Here is a 25,037-nt window from a genome sequence, read left to right as displayed (position 1 = left end):
GCACATTTGGAATTACTTTCCGAGTGAGGTATGATCCCCGCCCACTGGAGTTGTGTTCAGGTGTCTCCTCTCACAGGTGCCGTGGGATGGACGTGATGAGCTCCAGAGCAGCACAGCTGGGCTTTGGAGTGAGACTGGCCTAGACTTAAGTTGCAGCTTTGCAGCAGCCCCATAATGTGGTGTTAGCAAACTTCTTAACTTCTCTGAGCCTTTTACAGAAATCTGTACAATGGAAGTCACAATATCAACCATACCGTTTTAAATAAAACCGTATACGTAAGGCGCCTCGCTTAGGGCTTACCATGTAATAAGCATTCCAAACTGTTGACTCTTCCTCCCAATTCTAGAATTCCCAGAGCTTCATTCCATCAGTGGACCTACGGATACAGTAGGTCAATAATTTATTTATTATTTATTAGTAGGTCAATTATTTATTAATCAATTTTAAAAATTGAGCATCTCCCTGGAGCCTAGCTTCATGAGATCTGCCCATGGTTTCTGCCCATGACAATTTATGTTTTAGGCCAGAAAAGAAGCCAAACAAGTGATATAACAGGGCATCCGTGTGGCAAGGCAAAGCTAATCCCACTTGTACAGAGTCAGTGAGTGTAATAGGAATGGGCTGTCTACCCCGGGTTAGAATCATCCAAGAAGACATTGCAGGAAGGTTGGGTTTTAGTTCAGAAACTATCATTTATGTCCTTTGACTCTGTTTTCTTAGCTGTAAAATGGACACAATAATAAGATTAAATGGTATTGGAAGCAGATGAAATGCTGCAGGCACGTTTGACTGCGAAACTCATGCTTTAACCAACACACACACACACACACACGGCCCTCGTCACAAGACATCCAATCAAATATTTTTAATGTGTCAAATGAATTGATAAAAGTGATAGCTATGAATGACAGCTGGACGGAATTAATCCTGTGCTGCCGAGGAGCTCCACGACAGTGACCTTCGGTGTCCTCCCTCCCAAGCAGCCGCATAGAGACACGTCTCCCTCTGTGGATTGTGATTCACACATACGCATTTTCCCTTTTATCTCCCCATTTGCATGCTCATATTAGACATGGATTTGGTTGGACCTGCGTCTGTTGAGACGGCCAGCCAATAACAGAAGCCCCATGGGGACGAATGCCGTCTGGTTTCGGGAGTGGGTCTAGCGAGTGAGGTCTAGGTCAGGAAGCTATTAGCCACAGAGATGGGGAATATATTCAGCTGTCATCACTTTTTAATTAAAATAGCCTGGTGGCACTTGCATCCCCCCACTCTGTCGCTCTCCACCCTCTCCCTGGCACTGGGTCCTCCTGCAAAACAGGACAAGTATCTTCTCCCTGGTCCAGGGTCTCTGGGGCTTGTTCAGAGACCATGAGAACCCTGACCTTTAGGAGGAAACAGGCACAATCTGTGTTCTCTCCCCAGCTCCACCTTTTGTAATGGCAGGGTGGTGAGAACATGTATAGCATGGAAATCTGAAAATGCTACAGACCAGGGCTTTTCCCTCCCTGGAGAGTGACACATTAAACATGGACCGTCACACCCCTAGAAGAGACTTGGGGTAAATTCCCAGCTGGTAATTCCTGAGATTACTATCATAACGTGGGATTTTCCATACTCTAGATTTTCTTTTTCATTTTCTATCTCGTTAAATCCACTTGTTTCATTGCTTAGATGGAATGGAAACTTGAGAAACAAGATGGGCTCATTATTAGAGCCTGCTCAGCTGACCTAAAATCCCTGCTCCTTGATTGCTTGTCACATGCTTTGAACTTTTTACTTAACTATTTTAAGCCTTGGTTTTCTCATCTGTAAAATGGGGCTAATAATAGTATCCACTACTTAAGGTCATTGTGAACATTCAATGTAATCTTTCACTAAAGCACTGAGTGTGGTACCTGGCATGAAACAATCGTGCCATAAGTGGAGGCTGTCTTATGAATCAGTATTTATCATTCTGGTTGGGGGACACAATAAAAAATTGATCAGGGGTAGACTAGCCATGTTTGATTAGGCTTGTCATGAATGTAGAAGTTTAATAAGGACATTATTTGACACAGTTATCTGAACCATGTAACAGAGAAGTGTATGAATAGGGTGCCACAGCACTTAATTAAAATGTTTCATTTATTACCCTGGTGTTTTCTGCATTTAAAGATACTGTGCACAGCAAAACGTAGCACAGTCCCCACTCTCTCAAATTGGCATAATACGCAAATTATATCTTTAGCACTTATAGCAATATGCAAATAAAGCATCAACATAGTTGCAGCTTCATCAACACAAAGCATTTATTTTGTGCCTATTTTCCATAGGTGCACCAAAACAAAATGATTTTGGACGAATCCAGCTCCTACTCTTTTGGAGTTCATGGTATATAAGAGATAATACAGGCAAACTGTGTTTTAGAGTGCTTCACTTTATTGCGCTTCGCAGATAGATTTTTTTTTTTTTACAAATGGAAGGTTTTACAACCCTGCATTGTCAGATGAGGGTTAGCATTTTTTAGCAAGAAAGTATTGTTTAATTAAGGGATGTACATTGTTTTTTTTTTAGACATAATGTTATTGCACACAACAGATTATAAGATAGTATAAACATAACTTTTATAGGTACTGGGAAACAAAAGAATTTTTGTGAATTACTTTATTGTGATATTCGCTCTATTGCATTGCTCTGGAATTGAACCCACAGTATCTCAGAGGTATGCCTGATACTGAGATCTAGCATAGGTGGAAAGACAGAGCGCAGATTCTGAAGGCAGAATAAAAATTTTTGCACCAGGAGCTAACTCATAGGAAGGTGAAGTTTCTTATCTGTGTGGTGAGATAGAAATTCGTTTTAGGTGAGCGTGAGTAAGCCTCTTTGGAATCTTATACACAGGCCAATAGGCTTTGATTAAAGTCTGTTGCCTAGGTTGACAAATTGTAAATTGTTTTTCTTTGAAGTGCAGTTTTCTTCTTCACGGTGAGCCATGAGGGGCCAGTTGAGCAGCGACCAGTGGCAAAACTCACCCAGCATTTACCAGTCTGTTCTCAGAAGCCACCCCACCCCCGTTTCACTGGTCCCAGTGGTAGCTTTAGATTTAGTGGTTCTCCACAAGGCTCTTCTGTGTGAGGAGTCTCCACACTCTCGAGATAACTACCCTCAAGTCACCCTGCATTGGAATCACCTGGGGTGCTTATGAAAATGAAGATTCCTAGGCCAGAGTCCAGTATGGTAAGTCAGGGGGGTGGGACCTAGGAAGTCTGCGTTTGATCGTGGGCCTCGGATCACTGCTCTCCACACCAAACCACTGCTCTAGATCGTACCCTTTCAACATTCATCCTATCCCAGGCCTCCTTATTACTTGTGCTGCTGCTGCCTTAGTTCATGCGTCTAGCCTGGCTACTACCGTCCTCTCTTCACTGGCCTCCTAGTTCTCCTCTTGACTAGTAATAGTAAGCTAAATAAAATTCAAATCTTACAGTGTCAGATCCTATATAAGATCCTACAATCAGCCACTATTTTCTATAGGATGACTTCGTCTCTTTTCTAGGACAAGTAAGGCTCTCGCCAGCCTTGCCTCCTGCCTCATCCCCTGGGTACCCCTTATATGCTGCAGCCACGCTAAAGGCGGGTCTCTGAATACACTCTGCGTCAGGGGTCCGGGCCCTTGCTCGTCTTCTGGCATCTGGCTAGAATGACCCCCCATCACCCCCGCCGCCACCGCCCCTTATTCCGCTCCTGGTTCTCTGACAAATACCTACTTTGACACAACTGCTCAAGAATTACCTCTTCTGAGATGACTTTTCTGTCCTTTTCCCTTTTCGTGCCTGCATTCTCCCTCCCGTCTGTATTTGCTTTGACGATAGCACTTACAGCACTCCACTGCAGGATTAGTTGACAAGTCTGTCACTCCCTTGAAAGCACAGCCCATGTCTTTCTCCTCTTAGTATCTCAAGGAACATATTAATGTTTTCCAGAATAAATGAATGAACCCATGAATTGTACAACATGGAACCTAAATTTATTCCCAGACTAAATTTGCAGCCCAAGAGTTGGCCACATTATCCTTCTTTTCATGATGTGTATCTTATCAAGAGTTTTGAAGATCACAAGCAAAATGAAACAACTTGGAGTTTCCCACATGTGAGTGGGCTCAATCCAGTCTGACTAACACATTCTAAAGCCCACAGAGTGTTCCTTCCCTTCATGATGTGGAGATAAAAATAGGGAGAATGAAATAAATGAAACCAGTGTCTTTGTTATGTAAACCACAGGGTAAATTGGGGTAAATGAGCAATCTTTATGGCAAATGTAACTGATCTTTCTGGAGAGTTATTTTATTTAATTGATTAATTTAATTGCCTAGCAAATGAAATCTGAAAATACCATCCCTGAGAAGACTTACTTGCTGAAAATCCCTTCTCTTCTCTAAACCTCATTGATTCCAGTTAATTTCCCATCATTCCTCCTCTCTGTCTACAGTGTGATTTGAGCATTTCACGTTTTCTTTCAAGGCTGAAGTTCAAAGATCGGACACAAAGAGTTGAAGATTTTCAATTCTACTGTCTAAGGCATTTCAAGAATCAGTGGTTGCTCTCATGTGTTGCTGGTGGGGATGTGAAATGGAATAGCCACTTTGGAAAACAGTTTGGCAGTTGCTTAAAATGTGAAATGGAGATTGAGTAAGAGACTTCTCCTCTTCACCCCTAAGAATTTACCCAAGACAAATGAAAGGATGTGTACCTGTAAAGACTTTGTACGTGAATATTCACAGCAGCAAAACCATAATACCCCCAAAGTGGAAACAACCCAAATGTTCATGAATTGGTGAATGGAGAAACAAAATGTGGTATATCATACAGTGGAATACTAGTCAACAGTAAAAAGAAATGGAATACCAATGCGTTCTACAACATAGATGAGCCTCAAAAATATGCTAAGAGAAAGAAGACAGTCACAGAGGTATTTATACTGTGTAATGCCATTTATATGAAATGTCCAGAGAAAGCAAATTTATAGAGACAAGAAGCAGAGTGGTGGTTGCATAGGATTGGCGGGGTAGGAGCAGAAACTGCAGCTGGAGGAAACTTGGGGGGTGATTGAAATGTCTGAAAACTGGATTGCGGTTACAGTTGTCCAACTCCCTACATTTACATATAATCATTAAACTGTACAGTTACAATGGGTGGATTCTGTGGTGTGCAAATGACACCTGAATAGAGCTGTAAAAATAGTTGACACTGACGCTTTGCTACCTTCGTATTTTTATTATAGTGGTGGTACACTTTCAGAAACCTTTCCCAGGTAATATATTTTAAAAGTCTTTAATCACAGCATCTAGATTTTAAGTTGGTTTCTTTCCTTTTCTATGAACTCCTGAGACCCTTCACCTTTATACCAGTGGAGACATATTCAGACTGTAAAAACTTTTTTCTCTATCAAACTAATTAAGCTCTGATGACATCAGCTGTATTTGCAGTGCACCTGATTAAGGCCATGATACTAATTAAATTCTTGAATGATTAAAAATGCAAATTACCAGACTGGGTTGAGCAACAGGCCTTGCTTCTGGGCTCCAAAACAGTAGGGAACAACAAGCCTCATCTCAGGTGATGGAGCTCTCACGTCTAACCTGAGTCAAATGAGGCAATATTAACTGTGAATGACTAAGATTTACCTACTTTTTATGGGGCGATATTTCATTTATAGAGGCCATGCATTTCTAGGTGACTCATACCTTTGTGAGTACACTGAGAAGTGTTGTATTGGGATGGAAGGACCCCCAAGCTTTGGAGTTAGAACTGAGTTCAGATGCTGCCTCTGTCACTTACCAGTGGTGTGATCTTTGGCTAATTATTTAATTTCTCTGAGCATGTATATCTTTATAACAGGGAATTTGATTATCTAGCTTGAAGAGCTTGGGGGCTAATTAAATGAGATCACTTATGTCACTGGGCCTAGCATATAGGGAGCATTTAATAAGTGGGACCATGGGGTAGCTTAGCTAATAAGCTCTTGGTTCATTCAACAAATACTAACTGAGTGCCTACCATTCATTTACTCCTTCAATTTATTATTTTATTATTATTTTTTTATTTGGCTGCATCGGGTCTTAGTTGCGGCATGTGGGATCTTCAGAGATCTTCAGAGAAGCACACGGGCTTCTCTAGTTGTGGCACGCGGGCTTCTCTAGTTGTGGTGCACGGGCTCCAGAGCACGTGGGCTCAGTAGTTGCAGTGCACAGGCTCAGTAGTTGTGGCGCGCAGACTTAGTTGCCCTGCTTCATGTGGGATCTTAGTTCCCCGACCAGGGATCGAACCTGCTTCCCCTGCATTGGAAGGTGGATTCTTAACCACTGGACCACCAGGGAAGTCCCTATTCCTTCAATTTAGAAAATATTTATTGAACGCTTGCTATCTTTCTGGTAGTATTCTTAGTGTTCAGGATCCATAAATGAATTTAAAAAGACAAATTCACACCATAGCAAAGCCTACTTAGAAAATATCTATAAACATAATAAATAATTAAATGCTATGATATGTGGCAAAGTTCTATGTCCTATGGCAAAAAACAGAGTAGGATGGAGGGGGACCTAGAGTGATGGGGGTGAGGGAAAGGATGGATTGCAATTTAGGGCGATGAGGGGAGGGCTCAGTGAGCAGGTAAAAAATGAGCAAAGCCTTGGAGGAGGTGCGGGAGCTGGGCATCACCCAGCAGCTCTAGGGGGGAGCCTTGTAGGCTGAGTAAACAGCCAGCATATAGCGCCCCAAGTATCATGTTCCAGACACCTTCAAGGAGTACTGGGAGGCCAGTTACCATGCCAGACACTAGATGCACATGGTAACCCAGTGGTCAGAAGTGAGTTCAAATTCTGTCTCTGTCACTTGCCGGTTTGGTCATCTTTGGCTAATCTTTTAATTTCCTTGAGCTTGTATCGGTTCATCTATAAAATGAGATTTGAATATCTGTTTCAAAGGATTATCTGTCCCAAAGTTTTGAAACAGTCGTTTACCCCAGTCACCTCTGAAGCTGCAGTTTGTAAACGGTGCTTGAGCAGAACGGGAACCATGGTTTTATTCGTGTCTGGCTCTGATCCACGTAGTCACGTAAATAAAGCATCCTGACACGGAGCCTATTCCAGTCCTTCGGCCTGCTTGGTGGGGCAGTTAGGAGATGAGACCGGCTGAAATAGAAGGACCATTCTGAGATGTAAAAAGGAATGAGAGAGAGAGAGCATTAATTTATTCATTCAACCAATAGATAATGGAGCTTCCGCTATGTTCCGGGCACTTATTGCTTGGAGAAGAACAATGTGGAGTGTGGTAAAGCGTTTTATATACTGGGAGGATAATACATTTTATACATATGTAAATGTGTGCCTGTGTGTGCATGTGCCTGTGCAGTTTCTCTCAGAATCAACCATGTGCCAAAGGTGACTCAGACATTGATGGAACCTTTATCAGGGACTTCCAGTGAACTGTGGGTTGGGGGTTGAGAGAACAAGGAAAGGACATGGGAGCTCCTTCAACTTCGATACTGGCCTTCTCAGGTGTTTCTCTCCTTCTCTCTCGCTGGCTGTGAACTGTATCCTGGAAAGAACACCGGATTGAGTCAGAAGACCTTGGTTCCACAATCAGCCCTTCAGGTTTTAGCTGTGTGACTTGGGCTTGTCATGTGACTCCTCTGAGCTTTATTTTTCTCATTTATGCAATGGAAATAAAACTTCTACGTCACCTGCCACCCAAATGTCAAAGGTCAAATGAGGAAATGCATTTGAAATCATTTGATAAACTATAAAACTAAACATGAGTTGAAGGAGGTGCAGGTCATTGTTGGAGAAGGAGGCTGATAGGACATGGGGATGGGCAGTTATCTGTTGTAGGAAAGAATGGTTTTGGCATTTCTCCAAAGAGTAGACATTTGGTGCTAATTTATGCACATTAGTTAATTCTACTTTGCTGGGGGGCTCAGATGGGACTCCCTGATGGATGTGCCATCCATGAAAGAATCATGAAAGCCACATGGCTCAAAACTGTGATCCTTTCAGGGATGGAACTAGAGAGACAGGCTCTTGAGAGGCACAGGCTTGGCTGACAATTTCAAAACCGTTTGCTCAGTGATACCCTGCTGAACCCTGGGCAGTGGGATGAGTAGAGAAAACACTTTTGTCCTAAAAACTGTTAGGTTCATTTTCCACCCCGCTCCCCAGTTATCTAGGTTTTACATTCCAGGCATGTAGGGATACAGTCACCCAGTGGTAACTGGTGATGCTGGGCCCTTCTTTCCAAGCTCTGAAACCATCTGGGCTGGCAGAGAGCGAGAAGGGAAAAGGCAGCATACTTTTCAGGAGGCGAAAAACACTCTCAAGAGTCAAACTTGAGGCAAGTTCTTGGAGCAAAGAGAATTATTCAGGGGAAAGGCAGCCAGATGCTCTGTAAAAGCATGTGTCTGGTTATAGCATGAATTGAGGATGGGCAAGAAAGAATCACTGAATCTTAAGAATTGTTGAATCTCATCATGGGCGAGACTCAGGTGACCCACAGATGCCCTTGTATCTCTGTTTATGTGTTGGTCTCACTCTCCACACAGTAAGCTCCCAACTAGGACCAAGTTTTTTGCATTTTTTTCTATCTGTAGTGGTTGTGCCAGTGCTTGTCATTTCACAGTTGCTCCCAATATATGATGGAGTGGGGTGGTTCACTGGCCCTTTCCACACACCAAGGCTGGCTAAGGAAGGAGGGCGACCCCTGAGTCTTCTGTGGGGAACTTACCTCGGTGTTTCATAATCCTTAATATTTGGGGAAGATTCTGATTTGGTTAAAAGATAAAAATACTTCTCTTCTTCAGTACCTGTTCATTTTCACTATGCTTGTAGCACGAACAGTGGGCTGGAAATGGACCAGAATGATCTCATTTCTAAGGCAGAGCTTCCCAGGGGCGCTGTGACAGGCTTGGGGTGGCTGGGATAGTTTACAAGGCATTTATTCGAGATATGGATGGTTGGAAGTTTCTTATAGTGGGAAAGTATATAAAAGCAGTTTTGATAACTATTTAGAAATTTTTAACTCTATTTGAACATTCATTGTATGGATTCATCTGTAAACTTGCTGACTTCCGTAACGACTATTTGGGTGTCTAAAACTCTGTGAATAACCCCCTCACCCGCCCCCCCACACACACACACCAGAGTGTCCTGGGAAGCTACATGCAATTCACTTTCCTTGGATCATCCTGTTAAAATGTCCTGGTATTAGTTTGATTATTTTTTAGTCATGATTTTTTTTTTTTTTTTACCATCAGTGATGTTCTTTGCTTTGCCTGCCCTATAAAGTGTTAGATTTTTTTCCTGATTTCATTTGCTCTAATATTTTATATTTTGTCTAATAATATAGAAGGCATATGTGATTTTAATCATTACTTTCTTTTTTTTTTTTTTTCGGCTGTGCCATGTGGCTTGTGGGATCTCAGTTCCCCGACCAAGGATCGAACCCAGGCCACGGCAGTGAAAGTGCGGAGTCCTAACCACTTGACTGCCAGGGAATTCCCTAGTCATTACATTTTAAAAGCAGATATTAGATGTTTCTAAATAGAAAATGATTTATTTTACTGGGAGAGTTTATACAAAGTCCATATTTAGTATCTTCTGTAACATTTGCTAATTTAAAAAGTAAGTAATGAAATTTAATTAATTTTATTACTAAGTCTCAAATAGAATATCCCAGATTTTTTCCAAGGTATCCCAAATATGCAATTGTTATAGCTTCCTGTGTGTGATGATATAAAAAAGTTAGGGCAACATTGCCATAAATTATTCTTGTTGCAATTTTTCACCCTGGGAGATGGGGTGTAAGTGGAAAGAATGTTAATCTTGGTGGAAAGGATTTGTTAGAGAAATCCAAGATGTTGCTATTTTTGCTTTTAAAGTTCCATTTGCTAAAATAGTGAAATAAGGAGGGCATGTTGAGCTTGAAGATATTTCACAATGCTGGACACTGTCTGATGGGGTTGGCTGTGTTTCTGCAGGTTCATACCTTGCCAGCTGCATCTCCCTTGCTTCTTCCAGGACAGAATGGGTTGAAAGAACCAGCAGGAACTGACAAGGTAAATGTCACTACATCCAGCTGGCCATACTTTGAAATTAAACATGGACTTAACAGATTTCAAAGTGTCGTAGAATTCATACAATTCATGAAACCACATTTAAATGAAAAGCAAGCGGTAACCCTCCTATTTCAAAACATCTGAGCAAGTGTTTTTATATTGAACAAAACACTTAAACTTCATTTCTATTGAATAAATACACCCAGTACAGGAGAAAAAACACCAAATGGGTCTGAAATTGACCTTAGATTACTCGTCCAGTATTCTGGAGGGGTGTGCAAGGGGTACCCCCTTTCTTCTGGAGGGCTGGCTGGGGAGGGAGGTCAATGCTGAGAAAGTGCATCTGCAGCTTTGAGTGCATCTCCCCACCCCTTGCCGCAGGGGGACGGGGAGGCGGGAACAGGCATGAACTCAGGGGTCTCAGGATGAGGCTACCATATTTAGCAAATAAAAATACAGCAACACATGGAATATCGGGGATATATTTATGCGAAAAATTATTTGTTGTTTACCTGAAATTCAGTTTAAATTGGGCATTCTGTTTTTATCTGGCAACCCTACTCAGAAAGAGTTGGGGGGAGAGGGACGTGGGAAAACATGACGCAGCAGAAGAACAGGAGTGTACAATAGCGAATTTTATAGCAGGAAGATGGTGACGGCAGCATCATTCCTGCGTCATGTACTTGGATTGAGATTTGCACAGGATTTCTAAGGACACACAGGGCAAGGTGCTGGTCAGGAAGGGCTTCAGATGGGATCAGTACTGATTCTTGAAGAAGATGGAAAATTACCCACAAAAAGAAGATGGTGGGAGATGAGGAAGGACATTCCAGGCAGAACAATGCAAGTCCAAGGCACGGAGGATGAAACAACTCCAGTATCTGGGTCCACGAAGCCGTTCTGGTCCCACCCAGAGGAACTCCTCCTCCCTTCCTCTGTGCTCTCCTGGCCCTCTGATGGAGCCTCATCGCTGAGCTCTTACGCTTTCTGCTATTGAGACGTCTGTGATGTGGGCCCATCAAGTTACAGGCGGTAGGTTGTAGAACAGCCTCATTTACTGTCCTAGTTGAGCAGTAAACCCAGCCGCGAACTGACTTGAACAGACCCTGCTTTTTGCAGAAGATTGAGAACAAACACATCAAATGTTTTTTCTCAAGCAGTGCAACATGCTGCATATATGTACATGTATGTACTTAAGTAAACACAGAGACTTGATTTATAAAACATCAGACCTTAGGTATCTAGGATTGCTTCCCCACAAGAGAAATAGCAACATGAAAGTAAACGAAATGGAAAAATAAGTAAAATTCCTTGCATTCCCTAAAATTTATCCCCAAGCCAACCTACGCTGCTTCAGTATATGAGGTAAATCCTCTGTTGCGCGTCTCATCAGTCTACTGCTTTTGAATGTTCTCTCTCAGAAGAGACAGATTGTCCTATATCCTGTGTGTGGCACTTTTACCCCCCTGCTTAGAATTCCCCAATTAAAGTTCTTCAAGTTACGGTGCTGTGTAAATAAATAAGTAGGACCATGCTTTCTGCCCTTTGGGGCACAGAAACTGAGAAGCCTTGGGTGTCCGCGGGAGGGGAACTTTCTGGCCGTCCTATTCCCATAATAGTATGATTTGGAGGCAGCTTACCCAGAGATAAGAACATTGAGAAGGTGGCTTTGTCTAGTAGCTTTAAGATGGAGCTATAATCCCTTTCTGTGTGCATGTTTGAAAATGTTGCTTTCCAGAACTTTACCAACCAGATTAAGTGCTTTTGTTGTCGTCGTTTGTTTTCATTTTGTTGTTGTTAGGGGGAAGGTTATTTGGAGAATTATACTTTACCCATCGGCCGTCTAAGGGTTCAGACTGGTTTGAGCCTTTCAACTCTAGGAGTGTTCATCTTGCCCCTGAAGTTAATATTGTATGTTGTTTTTCCTTTTCTTTGCACATTTCCTAAAGATGCTGACCATGCAAGGAATTTACTCAGACCTCTTCCGACCTATCTTGGTTTACCTTTACCTGAGAAATGCCCGTATCTGACTGTATGTTCCGTGGGGACAGTTTGCTTTCTTTGGCACCATGCGGAGGGCCTGGTCCCCTTTGCCTTTCTCAGCCCCAGCGCCTCTCTTGGGGGCAGAATTAATCCCATGCTTTCTTTGGGCCCCACCAAGGGTTGGTTTCTGCTCTCCTGCGCCACCTGCTGTCACCTGCTCCAACCGCAGCCTTCCCAGGCTCCAGCCCCAGGCTCCCCGCAGGAGCCCATGCCAAAACCTCAGCCCAAGCAGATGTTACTCAGGCTGCCAGGTTTCTGTCCTGGTCTTATCTGTGCTGCCTCCACTGGCTCGCCCGATCAGAATCCCAAATGTCCCCAGATGACTTGCCTCAAGTCACGCAGACCCTGAGCTCCTTGGCCCGAAGAAGGGAGGCTGCCAGTGTAGGGGTTGATCAGGGGCTCGTGCCAGCTTCCTGAACATGTGGTCAGTGGAGGCCAGCCTCCGCCCAGCAGTGAAAATGCAAATAGATTTCTGTCACAGTGTCAACACACCCAGGCAGGGCACTGATACTTCATGGGCTGATCAACATGTCCCCAGTGTGTCCCCTGACTGGGCCACTAGTTTCCTCCCAAGTTGCTCAGAAACCGGAAACTTTGTTTTTTTAGCAGTCTGGACCTTCTTACATTCTCACAAAACTTGGTGATTCTAATCAGGGCACCACAAAGAAAGTGGAGTGCTGCTTGTTGTTAATAGGTTAAGTACCCCTGTTTATTCCCTATTGTAGGTTAGGGAATCTCTTGATGGCCGGGACTTCAGCATGTGTTTATTCTCTCACACACAGTCCGGCACATAGTAGGTGCCTCCCAGAAGCTTGTTGAAATGCACAGATTCTCTCTGGCCAAAATCCTTCTTGAAAGTCCTTTTCTATTTGTCTATTAAAAGTAAAAGCTGCCAGATCTGAGATTCTGATTGTTTGTTCCTGATTGAAGCCTGAAAGAAAGTAAGTCTGACTTAGTAGAAAGAAATGATGAGCGATAGCAGTGATTTCTTCTGCTGCTCTCATAAGAATGAGGATGGTCACCAGCTGAGGTTAGAATAAGTAGCAACATATTTGTGCAGGGGAGAGTTGGGTTAGCTACGAGATAGAACTTCCTGAGAGCAAAAGTTACACGATACGCTTATAAATTACAAGTGGGGGTTTATGCCAGCAACACATCCATTTAGTTCAGTAAACATTTATTAAGCTCATACGTCGTGCCAACACTGTGCTAGAAGCTTGATAAAATACAGTGCCCGACCACAGAGAAGACTGAGACACATAAACAGACAATTACAAGTCGTTTCCTAAGTGCCACGAGAGAAAGGTGTGCCTGGGGCGTTGTGGGAGCACGATGAAGGGGTACTGATTTGAGCTGTGTCGTCAGAGAAGGCTTCCTGGAGGAGGTGGTACGTGTACTGAGTTTTACCACTGGATAAGAGGTATCTCGGTGAATAAATGCAGTCAGTGCATTCCAGGAAAGCTGGACAACTGGATTAATTGATGTAGAAACATCTTTAGATGATAGAGAATCCCTTCAGTCCTACTGAGTTGAGTCATCTGCAAAATGACATTGTGCCATAGGAAATGTCTTACAAACCTGGTGACAAAAAGGGGCTCAGTTTTCTGTTCCACGTTTGATCTGTCAGACATTATTAAGATAGCCTTCCGTAATTTTAGGAGGGAAAAGGTAAAGGAGAGAATCTTCTTTTCTTCATGGATCATGGTCCTTTCAGCAGCCTCTCTGCTCCAAAATTGTGAGCACTGCAGAGCTGGCAAGGCCTTGATGCATCAGACTTGACATATTTGGGGGCTGCCCTCAGAGCCATGCCGATGGGAGCTCCAGACCAGGCGTTCTCCATGCGTTCCAGGAGGCCACAGAGAGGAAGGCTGGGGTTGGGCCTGTCTGCTGGCTCAGAGAGAATAAACACACTGCTGCCTAGAAGCTCTCTCAACAGCTTCTCTTTGAATTCCAACAGATTATTTTACCAGGCCCCATTGTACAGGTGGGAAAACTGAGGCTGAAGAACACAAAGCCACTTCCCAGGCCCTGGGGAGTAACGGGTGGCTGCTGTGTATTAATTTAGCTTCTTGTTTGTCACTCCAGTGCCTCAGCTGGTACCTCCCCAGGGTGGGAACCTCTGAGAGGCATTTTTCCCAGAAAGAAGTGCTTTTGAAATGGCAGGCCAGTTAGTAATGGCCCGTTTCCGCTGGATACCCGGCTTATTGGGCTGGCGTGGTGGGGTTGGGGGTTCCCCGCCTCCTCCAGAGAGGTCATTCAGCCCCAGCCATGGCAGCTGGTGTCTCCAGGCCCTGGTCCACCACCGGAGAAAGGCATCCGAGGAAGGACAAAGAGTGCAGCCCCGGCTGCGGACCTGAGCCCTCCACGCCCCCTCGCCCGAGGCGGCCCTGGCCGGGTCAGTGCCAGGCACTGTGCTGCTTCTCCACCCCCTTCCCGGCCCCTCGGCTCATCTGCTTGCTCTCAGCACTCCAGCCATCCTGAATGGGTCTTTGTGTGCGCCCCAGGAGCTGGCTCGGAAGAGCCCTGATAGAAATGCTGGACAGAGATATCTCCTCTGGATCCAGGCGCCGCTCGGCGCGGTGCCCATCTTGTGGAAGGCAGGTCTTTTTTGTGCCGCCGGCTTGTTCCGTATCTGGGAGCGAGCTGGGGCCTGGGTGAATGGAAGAATGTTCTGCACCCCTGCACAGTGGGCTCATCACCAGGGCCAGGGGCATGGCAGTGCCTTGGTCACTTCCCAGAGCTCTCTTTCCCACTCTTTCTCTTTGCTACTTTGCCCCCAGAGGTGACTCTACTCATATTAATACCAAGAGGTGCAATTAAATGGTCACTCCTTATGTGCCAGGCATTGAGTTAAGGGTTTTATCCCTTTGAACTAAATTTTCCCAACAATCCTATGAGATATGCCCCCATTATTATCCCCATTTTACAGGTGAAGAAACCAAGGTCTGGAATATTAAGGAACTTTCCCCGGTAATTCTGAACACAGGTTGGATGGGTCTCTGCTCTTGCCTCCTCCTCCTAGCTTTCAGGGGGTCTCTCACCAGACATGGAAGTCCTAAGCCCCCTTTATGCTTGGCCCCCTGAGAAATCACCACCTCTAGGGTGCTGGCCACCTCGGGAAACCCAAAAGGAGGCAAAGCCTGGTTCTGGCAAAATGCGGAGAGCCTTCTGGCCTTCTGAAGTCCCATCTTGTTTATACTGTCACCCCTTTGTGCTTTTTAAAAAAAATCAAGAGTAACATTTTATTTTATAAGATAGAAGAAGCTATGGATGTAGAAGGAAAAAGTTGGGATACAACTTCATATTGAAAATTTTGCTAAAGAGCCCTACCTTCACCCCCAGGAAATAGAAAGGTTTTGCGAGGCAAACACCACCCGAGGGCTAAAGCCCAGGATTCATCTTCGGGGTCATCCCCTGCTCTGGCCTAGCGTCCCACTGTAATGAGGGGATAGAGGTTAATTCCCAGTAGCCGACTCTTCAGCACTCTCTGGGCAGAGGTTGAAGTTCAGGCACGAATCTTGCTTTGACTTTTTTCTTAGTAGATAGAAGCAGTGGTCACGATGGCATCTACATTCACACACATATGGCAGGGCTGTCTAGCTTTAGAGGTGTGGTCAAGAGCTTTCTTATGGAGCAAAGCTCAATGGCCCTTTTCAGGGACAGACATTTTAACCATAGATTTGAGAACAGCCCCGTTAGCTGAACCAAATGGCCAGCTGGGAAGGTCTGTGAGTATTTCTCTGTTGGCAAAGAGGCTAGAGCAGTCTATGGTCAAACAAACAAAAACAGCAAGAGAGATGCAGGTTAGATCTTAAGAAGAACTTCCCCACTCTGCATCATGGTGCATTGACAGTCAGGCAAAATAAGTTGTCCTTCAGAGTCTGTTTGTATTTGCTTGTTTCTTTTCTTCATTTTCTCCTTTTTTTTTTTTCTTTTTTAAAGAAAAGTTAGCTCTTCACCTTTCTAGGCTGTTATTGTTGTAGTCTGTGTTACTTCTGGGGAAAGGGGAATGACTGTTATAGGCCTTATGTAGAGGGAGATTCCTTTATGTCCATCTTTCACACATGACAAGAAACTCTGCAGAATTGGAATCCTCAGATTTGTGTGTCATGTGGTGTGTCTTCCCCTCTCCCCCACTCCTAGCTGCTCTTGCATTCAGCCCCAGAAATGGCAATGCTGTAAAGATGGGCAAAGTGACTGAGTAATTTTTCTATGTGTTATTCTCCAAGTTGCTTTCTACAGTGTTTATGCATTACTCTGATTAATATCCAAGGATATTTACCCAAGCATGTTTCTCCATTAAACCATTCCTATCATCATGGGGTATTATGACCGTCTAATTGTGGTGATCATGTTTTGAGTAACTGAAGCATAAGCACAGAAGAGAAATCCCCATCAAAGTCAAGAGGATAGTCTGTGGACGATTAAGGTCCTGAGATGCAGGGAATCGAACAAAGAAGAGTCACAGACACCCATCGGCTCCCCTTTCTTCTCCACTCAAGCTGCGGTCATTCTTTGGTGTTTTTCTTAGGAGTCACTTGTTCCTTTTTTACTTTGTTCATCTCATTTCTGAGAGTGGAACTCACTATTAAAAGAAGTAGTAGTTAAAGATAGCAGAATTCAAGAGCTTGAGGGATAAGTCAGGTTGGACACAGGAAAAGGACTTTTTGATTGAGACAAGGAAGATGTATAGGAGAGAAACCCATTGGGACAGGACAAGTGAAATTCACCTCCAGTACATGGGCTACTGAAGTTTGAGCAACTTTCTGAGTCTCAGTCCTTTATTCATAGGATGACGTGCGAGTCCCTGGACAGTTTCCTCTTTGTGAATAAAGCTATCAATTTATTCATTGGATTTTGATCGATAAGCAAGGCAGCATCACCACGTTTGGACTGTGAACAGGCAGCAAAGTATCACCACGAGTGTTTGCACAGAAGAGTGACGTCATCAGGGAGGCACACATCCGGAAGACTCAGCCGAGAGTCATGTGTAAAACGGATTACAGTGGTTTCAGGAAGCTACATGGGAAGATAGAGCAAAAGCCCAGTGGAGAAAAAAAAAATGAGAACTTCACCAAGGACGATTGCAGCAGGAATCAAAGAAGAGGACTAATTCAAGAAGTGCAGTGGAGAAAGAATGGACAGAGCTTGGCAACTAAGTGGCCATGAAGGAGGGGCATGAGAGGGAGGAATTCACAATGACACAGTCGCTGTGAGGTTTCCCCAGAGAGCAATTGGGCATTTGTCCAGTGGCCAGTGGGAGTAACTGAACTTTCCGCACTTTTCTTGCTGAGAATCAAGGAGGGAGCAGCAGTGGCCTGTTCACTGTGTAAACTTACCCCTATAAACCATCATTTTGGGTAGACGACGGCCTTGACATAGAGTGAGTGGGATCATATGATCCCGTTGCCACCGCTGTGGCCCCGCTCGTAATGGTGATGATCTCTAACCCTCAGGTTACTGTGAGTTAGTGGGGCTCTCTGCACACAGAAGCAGGGAGAATTCCCCAAAGAATTGAGAGGGGAAAATTTAACAGAAAGTCATACAGAGTGAAGTAGGTCAGAAACAGAAAAACAAATATCATATAATAACACATGTATGTGGAACCTAGAAAAATAGTACAGATGAACCTATTTGCAGGGCAGGAATGGAGATGCAGACGTAGGGAACGGACGTGTGGTCACGGGGTGGTGGTGAATTGGGAGATTGGGATTGACGTATGTGCACTGCCATGTGTAAAACAGATAGCTAGTGGGAACTGCTGTATAGAGCAGGGAGCTCAGCTCGGTGCTCTGTGATGACCTAGATGGGTGGGATGCGGGGTGGGTGGGAGGGAGGTCTCAGAGGGAGGGGATATATGTATACATATAGCTGATTCACTTCGTCGTGCAGCAGGAACTAACACAACATTGTAAAGCAACTATACCCCAATTAAAAAATATATCTATTAAAAAAAAAAAGAAAGCTCCATGGCGATATCCTGCATGACCTATTTTAATATTATTGGGTGACAGTCAGTGTTTTAAATTACTTCGCACCCTCACTCTTCTTGTCACCATTTTCCAATTCATAATTCCAAGGCTCTGATACCAGATTTCCTTGGCGTTAAGAGTGAAATGGGAAAGGAGTGGCAATTGAGTTCTGTGTTCATTGCTGTCGTGCCGTCCGAAGACAGCAGGCCCTGGGAAGTGTAGTGAAGATGGCATCTTATTGGCCTGCAAGATGAAAGAGTTCAGTAGGGGGCCACTGGGCTTGTCTCACTGGCATCTCCCGGCGGGCCTCTCAGATAACCTGGCAGCACATTCTTTTACCCTGACTCCAGGACAAGAAAGAATATTCTTTCAATAAGCAAAGCCCAGATGACTAAAAGTTCTTTCTTTAAAAGAAAGGCCCAGGGGGTTTTCTCTTATGATCCAGGTTGGTCTCTGGCCAAGGACCTATGAAATCCCCTGAAGATGAGCATCTCTGGAGGGTCCAGCTGTATTCTTTTTTTTTTTTTTTTAATGTATTTTTTTAAACGCATTGTTTTACTTTTGGTTTTTTATTTATTTATTTATTTTTGGCTGTGTTGGGTCTTCGTCTCTGTGCGAGGGCCTTCTCTAGTTGTGGCAAGTGGGGGCCACCCTTCATCGCGGTGCGCGGGTCTCTCACCATCGCGGCCTCTCTTGTTGCGGAGCACAGGCTCCAGACGCGCAGGCTCAGTAATTGTGGCTCACGGGCCTAGCTACTCCGCGGCATGTGGGACCTTCCCAGACCAGGGCTCGAACCCGTGTGCCCTGCATTGGCAGGCAGACTCTCAACCACTGCGCCACCAGGGAAGCCCCCAGCTGTATTCTTAATAAAGTGCAAGAAATTTGACTCTACTCACAACCTCACTTGGTTTCCTACATTGAGGCTGCTTTTAGCCTAAGCTATCCTTTTTTTTCTTGGTTGGAAATGCCAATATCTACTCTTCATGAATTGATATAGGAAAACTAAGCATCCCTGTTGTTAGGTCAGGCGAACCTCAGTTTGTAAATTTTCCTCCAAAGCATGGAGATGGGGTTACTTCTTTTCTAAAGTAACTTTACTTTCTAAAAATTTTAATTTTAATTTTTTGGCTGCGTTGGGTCTTTGTTGCTGCGCGTGGGCTTTCTCTAGTTGCGGCGAGCGGGGGCTACTCTTCATTGCGGTGCACAGGCTTCTCATTGCAGTGGCTTCTCTTGTTGCAGAGCATGGGCTCTAGGCGTGCAGGCTTCAATAGTTGTGGTGCGTGGGCTCAGTAGCTGTGGCTCGCGGGCTCTAGAGCACAGGCTCAGTAGTTGTGGTGCACGAGCTTAGTTGCTCCACGGCATGTGGGATCTTCCCGGACCAAGGCTCGAACCCGTGTCTCCTGCATTGGCAGGTGGATTCTTAACCACTGCGCCACCAGGGAAGCCCAAGATGAGGTTACTTCTGATTGCCAGGTCCCCACAGCGGCTGGAAACTGCTGGAGAGCTTCTGGGTCAGCTGGTGTGGTGGGCTGTTGGATGAGCCCATTCCTAGGAGGGTTCTCAGTATCAGCCCTCTTGCTCTAATGCCAGGCTTTTTGATAAAATCACTGAAGCCAGCTTAGGTCCCTAGAATGTATTTACCCATCTGCAAATGTGACTTGCCCTGATTTCCGTCTTCTAAAAATGGCAGGTTTGACCCCAGAACCCTTTAGTTTCCATCTGAGTAGGAAAGCTCAGTACTGAATGACTGCTCTAGGTGTTTCTGGATGCATGTGGGTCATCTTGCCATGTGAGAATGTGTTCAAATTTTACTTTTCAAGAGACCCTGTTTCCCCCACCTGAAGAATACCCTCAGACTCGGAGCATGAACCTGCAACTCTGTCGCCTGAGCCATGCACTGACGCCAAGAAATGAGGAAGTACTTCTATGATCATTTTCTTGTTGTTGTTGTTTTTGCAAGGCCATTTGGCTAATCTTGCAGGCACTTCTCAGAGGCAGTCAGTTCTCAGTGATCTGCACGTGAATTACAGGCCTTGTGAATTATTCACGGATAATTGTTAATTCCAAAGTGGCTGTGCCACCGCTTGACAGGCTCCCATGAAGATAGTCCTCAAGGTTTTCCCCTCAGCTAGGGACACCTGGGAAGCATTACCAAATTCTAACGTTTGCATGATAGAAAATAAACGGCGAGGTAAACTGATTGAAAAAGCATCATATAACAATTTCCAAATCAGAAAAAAACCCACAAAACTTTGGAGTAATCCTTTATGGAATTGGATTATTTCTACCCAAACATCCCTCCGTGATTATTAAAAAAAAAAAAAAAAAAATCAAGCCATCTATAGACTGACTCCATCTTCTTCCCAAAGCCACAGCTTACAAGAATGTAATTACAATATTGAACCCTGAACTGAGTGGAAGTTCAGGAATGAGAGAGGGTATTGACACACATAAATTCTTCTGCCAACTTGGGATCCCATGGGGCTTGCACTAAAAGCTTCCCTAGCCCTTTCTCAAGACAGTCTTCAACGGAGCTGACTCCAAGCTGTCTTATCCATCATCTTAAATGGAATGAAACCCAATCGAGCAATATAAAACCAAAGCAAAAATTAGTTGTGCCTCATCCCCTCTTTGGTCAAAGCCTCCCATGCCTCCGCCACCTTAAAAGTGGAGCGTGCATTTTCTGTGTGCAGAGACTGCACGAAGTGGGCCCCCTGCTCTTTTCAGGGAGGGAATGTAAGCAGATCCCTGAAGAAACCACTTGGCTCAGCGATTTTAGGGCTTGTTGTTATTGGCCTGGCCTAAAAGAATTCAGCGAGCTGCACCTTTGCCAAGGAAAATGCAAAAGCTTCCCCAAAACAGTCGTTGAGGGTCATGGGCTCATCTGTGAACCCAAGTAGGAAAGCAAGGCAGACAGAAAATTCAGGAAATTGGAGAGGCTCCTTAGAGATGGTTTTCTCACTTAGCCATGGGCGGAGGCCAAAGGAGCTGAAGAGGTCACGCCAGGCAGGGTGAGTGGGGTCCAGAGGGGAAGGAGCTCAGGCAGAAGGCTTCCTCCTTCTGTCATGAGCTCCTGATTTCCTTGAGGAGTAGAGTCAGTTTCTTGCCCAGTCTGGCTCCGCGCCAGTCCCCAGCAGTCCTCTGCTGGGCTCGGCATCTGCCCCCTTGCTCTGGACCCTGAGAAGTTGTCAGGCAATGCTCTCTGCCATTCTCAGGCCAGCAAGAAACTTGCCATGGCCTGACTCCTCCTGCTTCTCTTGGCTTCTCACATCTCTTTTTTGTTAAAAATGTGAAAATCACGAACCCTATTTTTCTACGTCATCTTTCTCTGAAGCACCCTATAATTCTTCGTAGCAGTTTTACATTTGGCTCCACCCCCACCCCCCCCACTATCTGTGACCTCCATGTCGATAGGCCTGGTGATCCCAACTGTATAGCTCGTGCTGACCATGGTCCCCAGCTGTAGTAGTTCCTAAATCAACGATTGTTAATTGACTGATAGTAATTAAGATTACTACGGGACATTCTTTAGCATGACTTTTTACTAACACTTTGATTTCTATTTCTATCATATGTCTGAGCATATAGGAGGTGTTTAGTCAACACCTGACGGATTCAGATTTTTCTGATGGATTAACAATCTTTTGCAGCCAGGAAGAGACTAAGTCTTATGATGAGTCTAGCTTCCTCTCTGCTTCTTTCCACTCTGGAGATCTTTCAGGGCTTTGTCTCTTGCATCCCCCTAAACATTTACCCTTATCCCCACCTCTCACCATCTCTTGAGACCCCACGATGGTTTTGGAAACATCCCAAGTATCTTGGACCTCCCTTGAGGCTCTCTCCTCACTTCTCCCTACCTCTCAATTCCCTCACTGATCTCGTGTTTCTCCCTTTTCCTCCATCCCTAAACTCTATGTCTTTTCCCTCCTCCACTTAAGCCCTCCATCCTCTCTGCTCAATCAGAGGTCAGTCTTTAATGCCCCATTTCTCTTGTCTGCCATCCCCACCCGCTTTGCACTCATTTTTATAACTCTGCCCCAGTCCCCATCATACAAGCAAGTGAAATACATACCACGTACCAGCATCCCTCGAAGCCCCATACCTTGCTTTCCTCCTTATTAGCAACCTTCACCATTTTAATTTCTCCTGCCCCTATTCTTCTGTCTTCCCACCCGGCACTGGAAGGCTTGCACATATACGCAAAAGATAGCATGACGAGCAACAGTTTCACCTGTGCTTTTTACCAGTACCATGTGTCATAAGTAGTGGCCACTCACACTGGAGGTGGTATTTTATTTTATTTTATTTTACTTTATTTTTTCACTTTTTCATTGAAGTACAGTTGATTTACAATGTTGTGTTAGTTTCAGGTGTACAGCACAGTGATTCATTTATACATATGTATCTATCTTTCTATTTATTCTTGTTCAGATTCTTTTCCCTTATAGGTTATTACAAAATATTGAGTTCCCTGTGCTATATAGTAGGTCCTTGTTGGTTATCTATTTTGTATTTAGTAGTGTGTATCTGTTAATCCCAAACTCCTAATTTATCCCTCCCCCACTTCCCCTTTGGTAACCAGAAGTTTGTTTTCTGTCTGTGGGTCTATTTCTATTTTGTAAATAAGTTTATTTGTTTTGGAGGTGGTATTTTAAAAATTTACTACAATCTGACTTTTTATAATCTTTATTAATATCGGGTTCTGTCATTATACTCTGATACAGTGCATATTAAAGGTACCATTTTTCTTTGCCTTTGTTTCCATGTCTTGCTGATGCATTTTACATGTGTATATCTTTGCAAATTTCCCCATTGGAATGGCCAACAGTGAAATTAGCTTTGGAGGCAGCATTCAAACAGAGATCAGGCAACACTCAAACAGGGAAGATAAGGAAGGAATTCAGACATGAGGGGTGGGGGTCTTTGACCAGTTGGCTTCTAAACATCTCTTTTAAAACCTGAGATTCTCCTTAAACTGATGAGAGGGTGGGAGTGTGGCCTTCTCCTTTGTGTTTTCCACTATTCTAAAGGGCATTTGCCTCACCTAGGAGGTACTTAAATATTGGAATTCCTGAGACAGTATAATAAATAATTCTGTTCAAGAGAAACAGAGGGCTTCCCTGGTGGCGCAGTGGTTGAGAATCCGCCTGCCAATGCAGGGGACATGGGTTCGAGCCCTGGTCTGGGAAGATCCCACATGCCGCGGAGCAACTGGGCCCGTGAGCCACAACTACTGAGCCTGCGCATCTGGAGCCTGTGCTCCGCAACAAGAGAGGCCGTGATAGTGAGAGGCCCGCGCACCGCGATGAAGAGTGGCCCCTGCTTGCCGCAACTAGAGAAAGCCCTCGCACAGAAACGAAGACCCAACACAGTCAAAAATTTAAATAAATAAATAAATAAATAAATAAATAAATAAATAAAAGTATACGGTTTAAAAAAAAAAAGAGAGAGAAACAGAGGAAAAGGCGTAAGCACATTTTGCATTTAGGTGATCATTGAATATATTAGGACATGTGATCCCTAAATAGGAGTTACACGCTCTGTGTGAGGATTTCCTGCGTTTCTCTTGTCCGCTTTCTCCTCTTGGAACTCAGGTTGTTCAGAGACCCCAACACGCTTAGAGCTAAAGGGATCCCCAAGGGTTACTTCAGTCCAGAAGGTCTTCCTGCCTGGGCCCATCCTTTGACCAAAGAACTTCCAATGACAGAGCCCTCCTGACCTTCTCCAGACAGGAAGTGATCCTTCTAATTTTGGATTGAGCTAGCAGAGTATTTTTCTTCTGTGAGTCAAAAAGCATTCTCTTTGGAGTTTCTCCCCATTGGTTCCATCGTATTCCCTGAAAGCTAGAGCAAATCCCATCCCTTTCTACCTGAGAGCCCTTTGGATATTTGAAGATAGCAGTCATTTCCTGTACGGAGTCGTATCTTCACCTGCCTAAACATTTCCACTTTTCCAGATTCCTCCTGAGATGACTTCGGGTCCCTTCTATCCTATGGTTGCTCTGTTATCAGCATACTCTATTTTGCCTGGTTTGGAGCAGAATGGGATGCTCCGACCAGCTCAAAGGGAAACAAGACTCTCCCTCCCACCCCACTCACTTTCCTATTCTTCCACCCCTGAGCGTGTGTCCTTCGCGTGCTCCAGACCCTCTGATACCTTCTCTTTGAGAAGTATTCCTGGATTTTTATTCCATTCTTCACAGCAGTCCTGTCACTGAAGGTCCTCAGGTTGAGATCCAATTACATGAAAGGAATCTTTTTTTGTTTCTGCAGCTTTCCTTGAATTCTCCAAATCCTTGTTGCTGTTTTTTTACTTGAATTCAGTTTATAACAACATGTAAGTGTCTTCAGGGTGGGTTGCCTCTTTCACATTCAGTCCAGAGCCCAGTATAGGTATAGGTATAGGATAGAAATATTTAGTGAGTCCATATCATGACTTGACGCGTCTCCTTCATCACATTATTTCAGCTCCTTTTGCCCAAGGTATTTGTGTGTTTGTTTTATCTTTGGTCCTATAGTGTCAAGGTTGCTTATGGAGAAAGAGCCAATGAAGAAGCGATGGTTTTCAGTAAGTGGGAGTTTTATATTTTTACTCCCAGCTCAGTCTTTCCGTGTGGTTCAGTACAGAGCTGCTACCAACATCAGGGAGGTAATGGAGTTTAAATAGAGATCAGCGGGAATTGGCTTGAGATTTGGCTTGCTGAAATTAATATGCCATGGCCCGAGTCCCCTGGCCAGGACAGCTAGAAGAGTCACGGAGGCAATGTGATATGGTGAGAAGAGATCTAGGCTGAAATAGATTTAGGTTTGATCCCTATCATGGCCACTTATCTTATGGGCAATTAACCACTCTGAACTCAGTTTCTTCATCTATAAAATGGGGTTAACCCAACTCCATCTCAGAAACGGTATAAGGGTGAAGTGAGATAATGT

General features: G+C 44.3%; 1 long non-coding RNA gene across 4 annotated transcripts in view; it reads left to right on the top strand.

Moving 5' to 3' along the window:
• LOC309604869 overlaps positions 1–25,037 on the top strand; it is a 241,522-nt gene that overhangs the window by 123,164 nt on the left and 93,321 nt on the right. For all 4 annotated transcript variants that reach the window (XR_014231101.1, XR_014231102.1, XR_014231103.1 and 1 more), the window contains exon 3: positions 10,013–10,090. This is a non-coding gene — a long non-coding RNA (uncharacterized lncRNA). The remainder of the gene's footprint in view (positions 1–10,012; positions 10,091–25,037) is intronic.

This window comes from Balaenoptera borealis, assembly GCF_965194805.1.
Source record: "Balaenoptera borealis genome assembly, chromosome: 11".
Classification (NCBI taxonomy): Eukaryota; Metazoa; Chordata; class Mammalia; order Artiodactyla; family Balaenopteridae; genus Balaenoptera; species Balaenoptera borealis.
The sequence above is the reverse complement of the archived record's forward strand: the minus strand, read 5'-3'. Positions and strand labels throughout refer to the sequence as shown.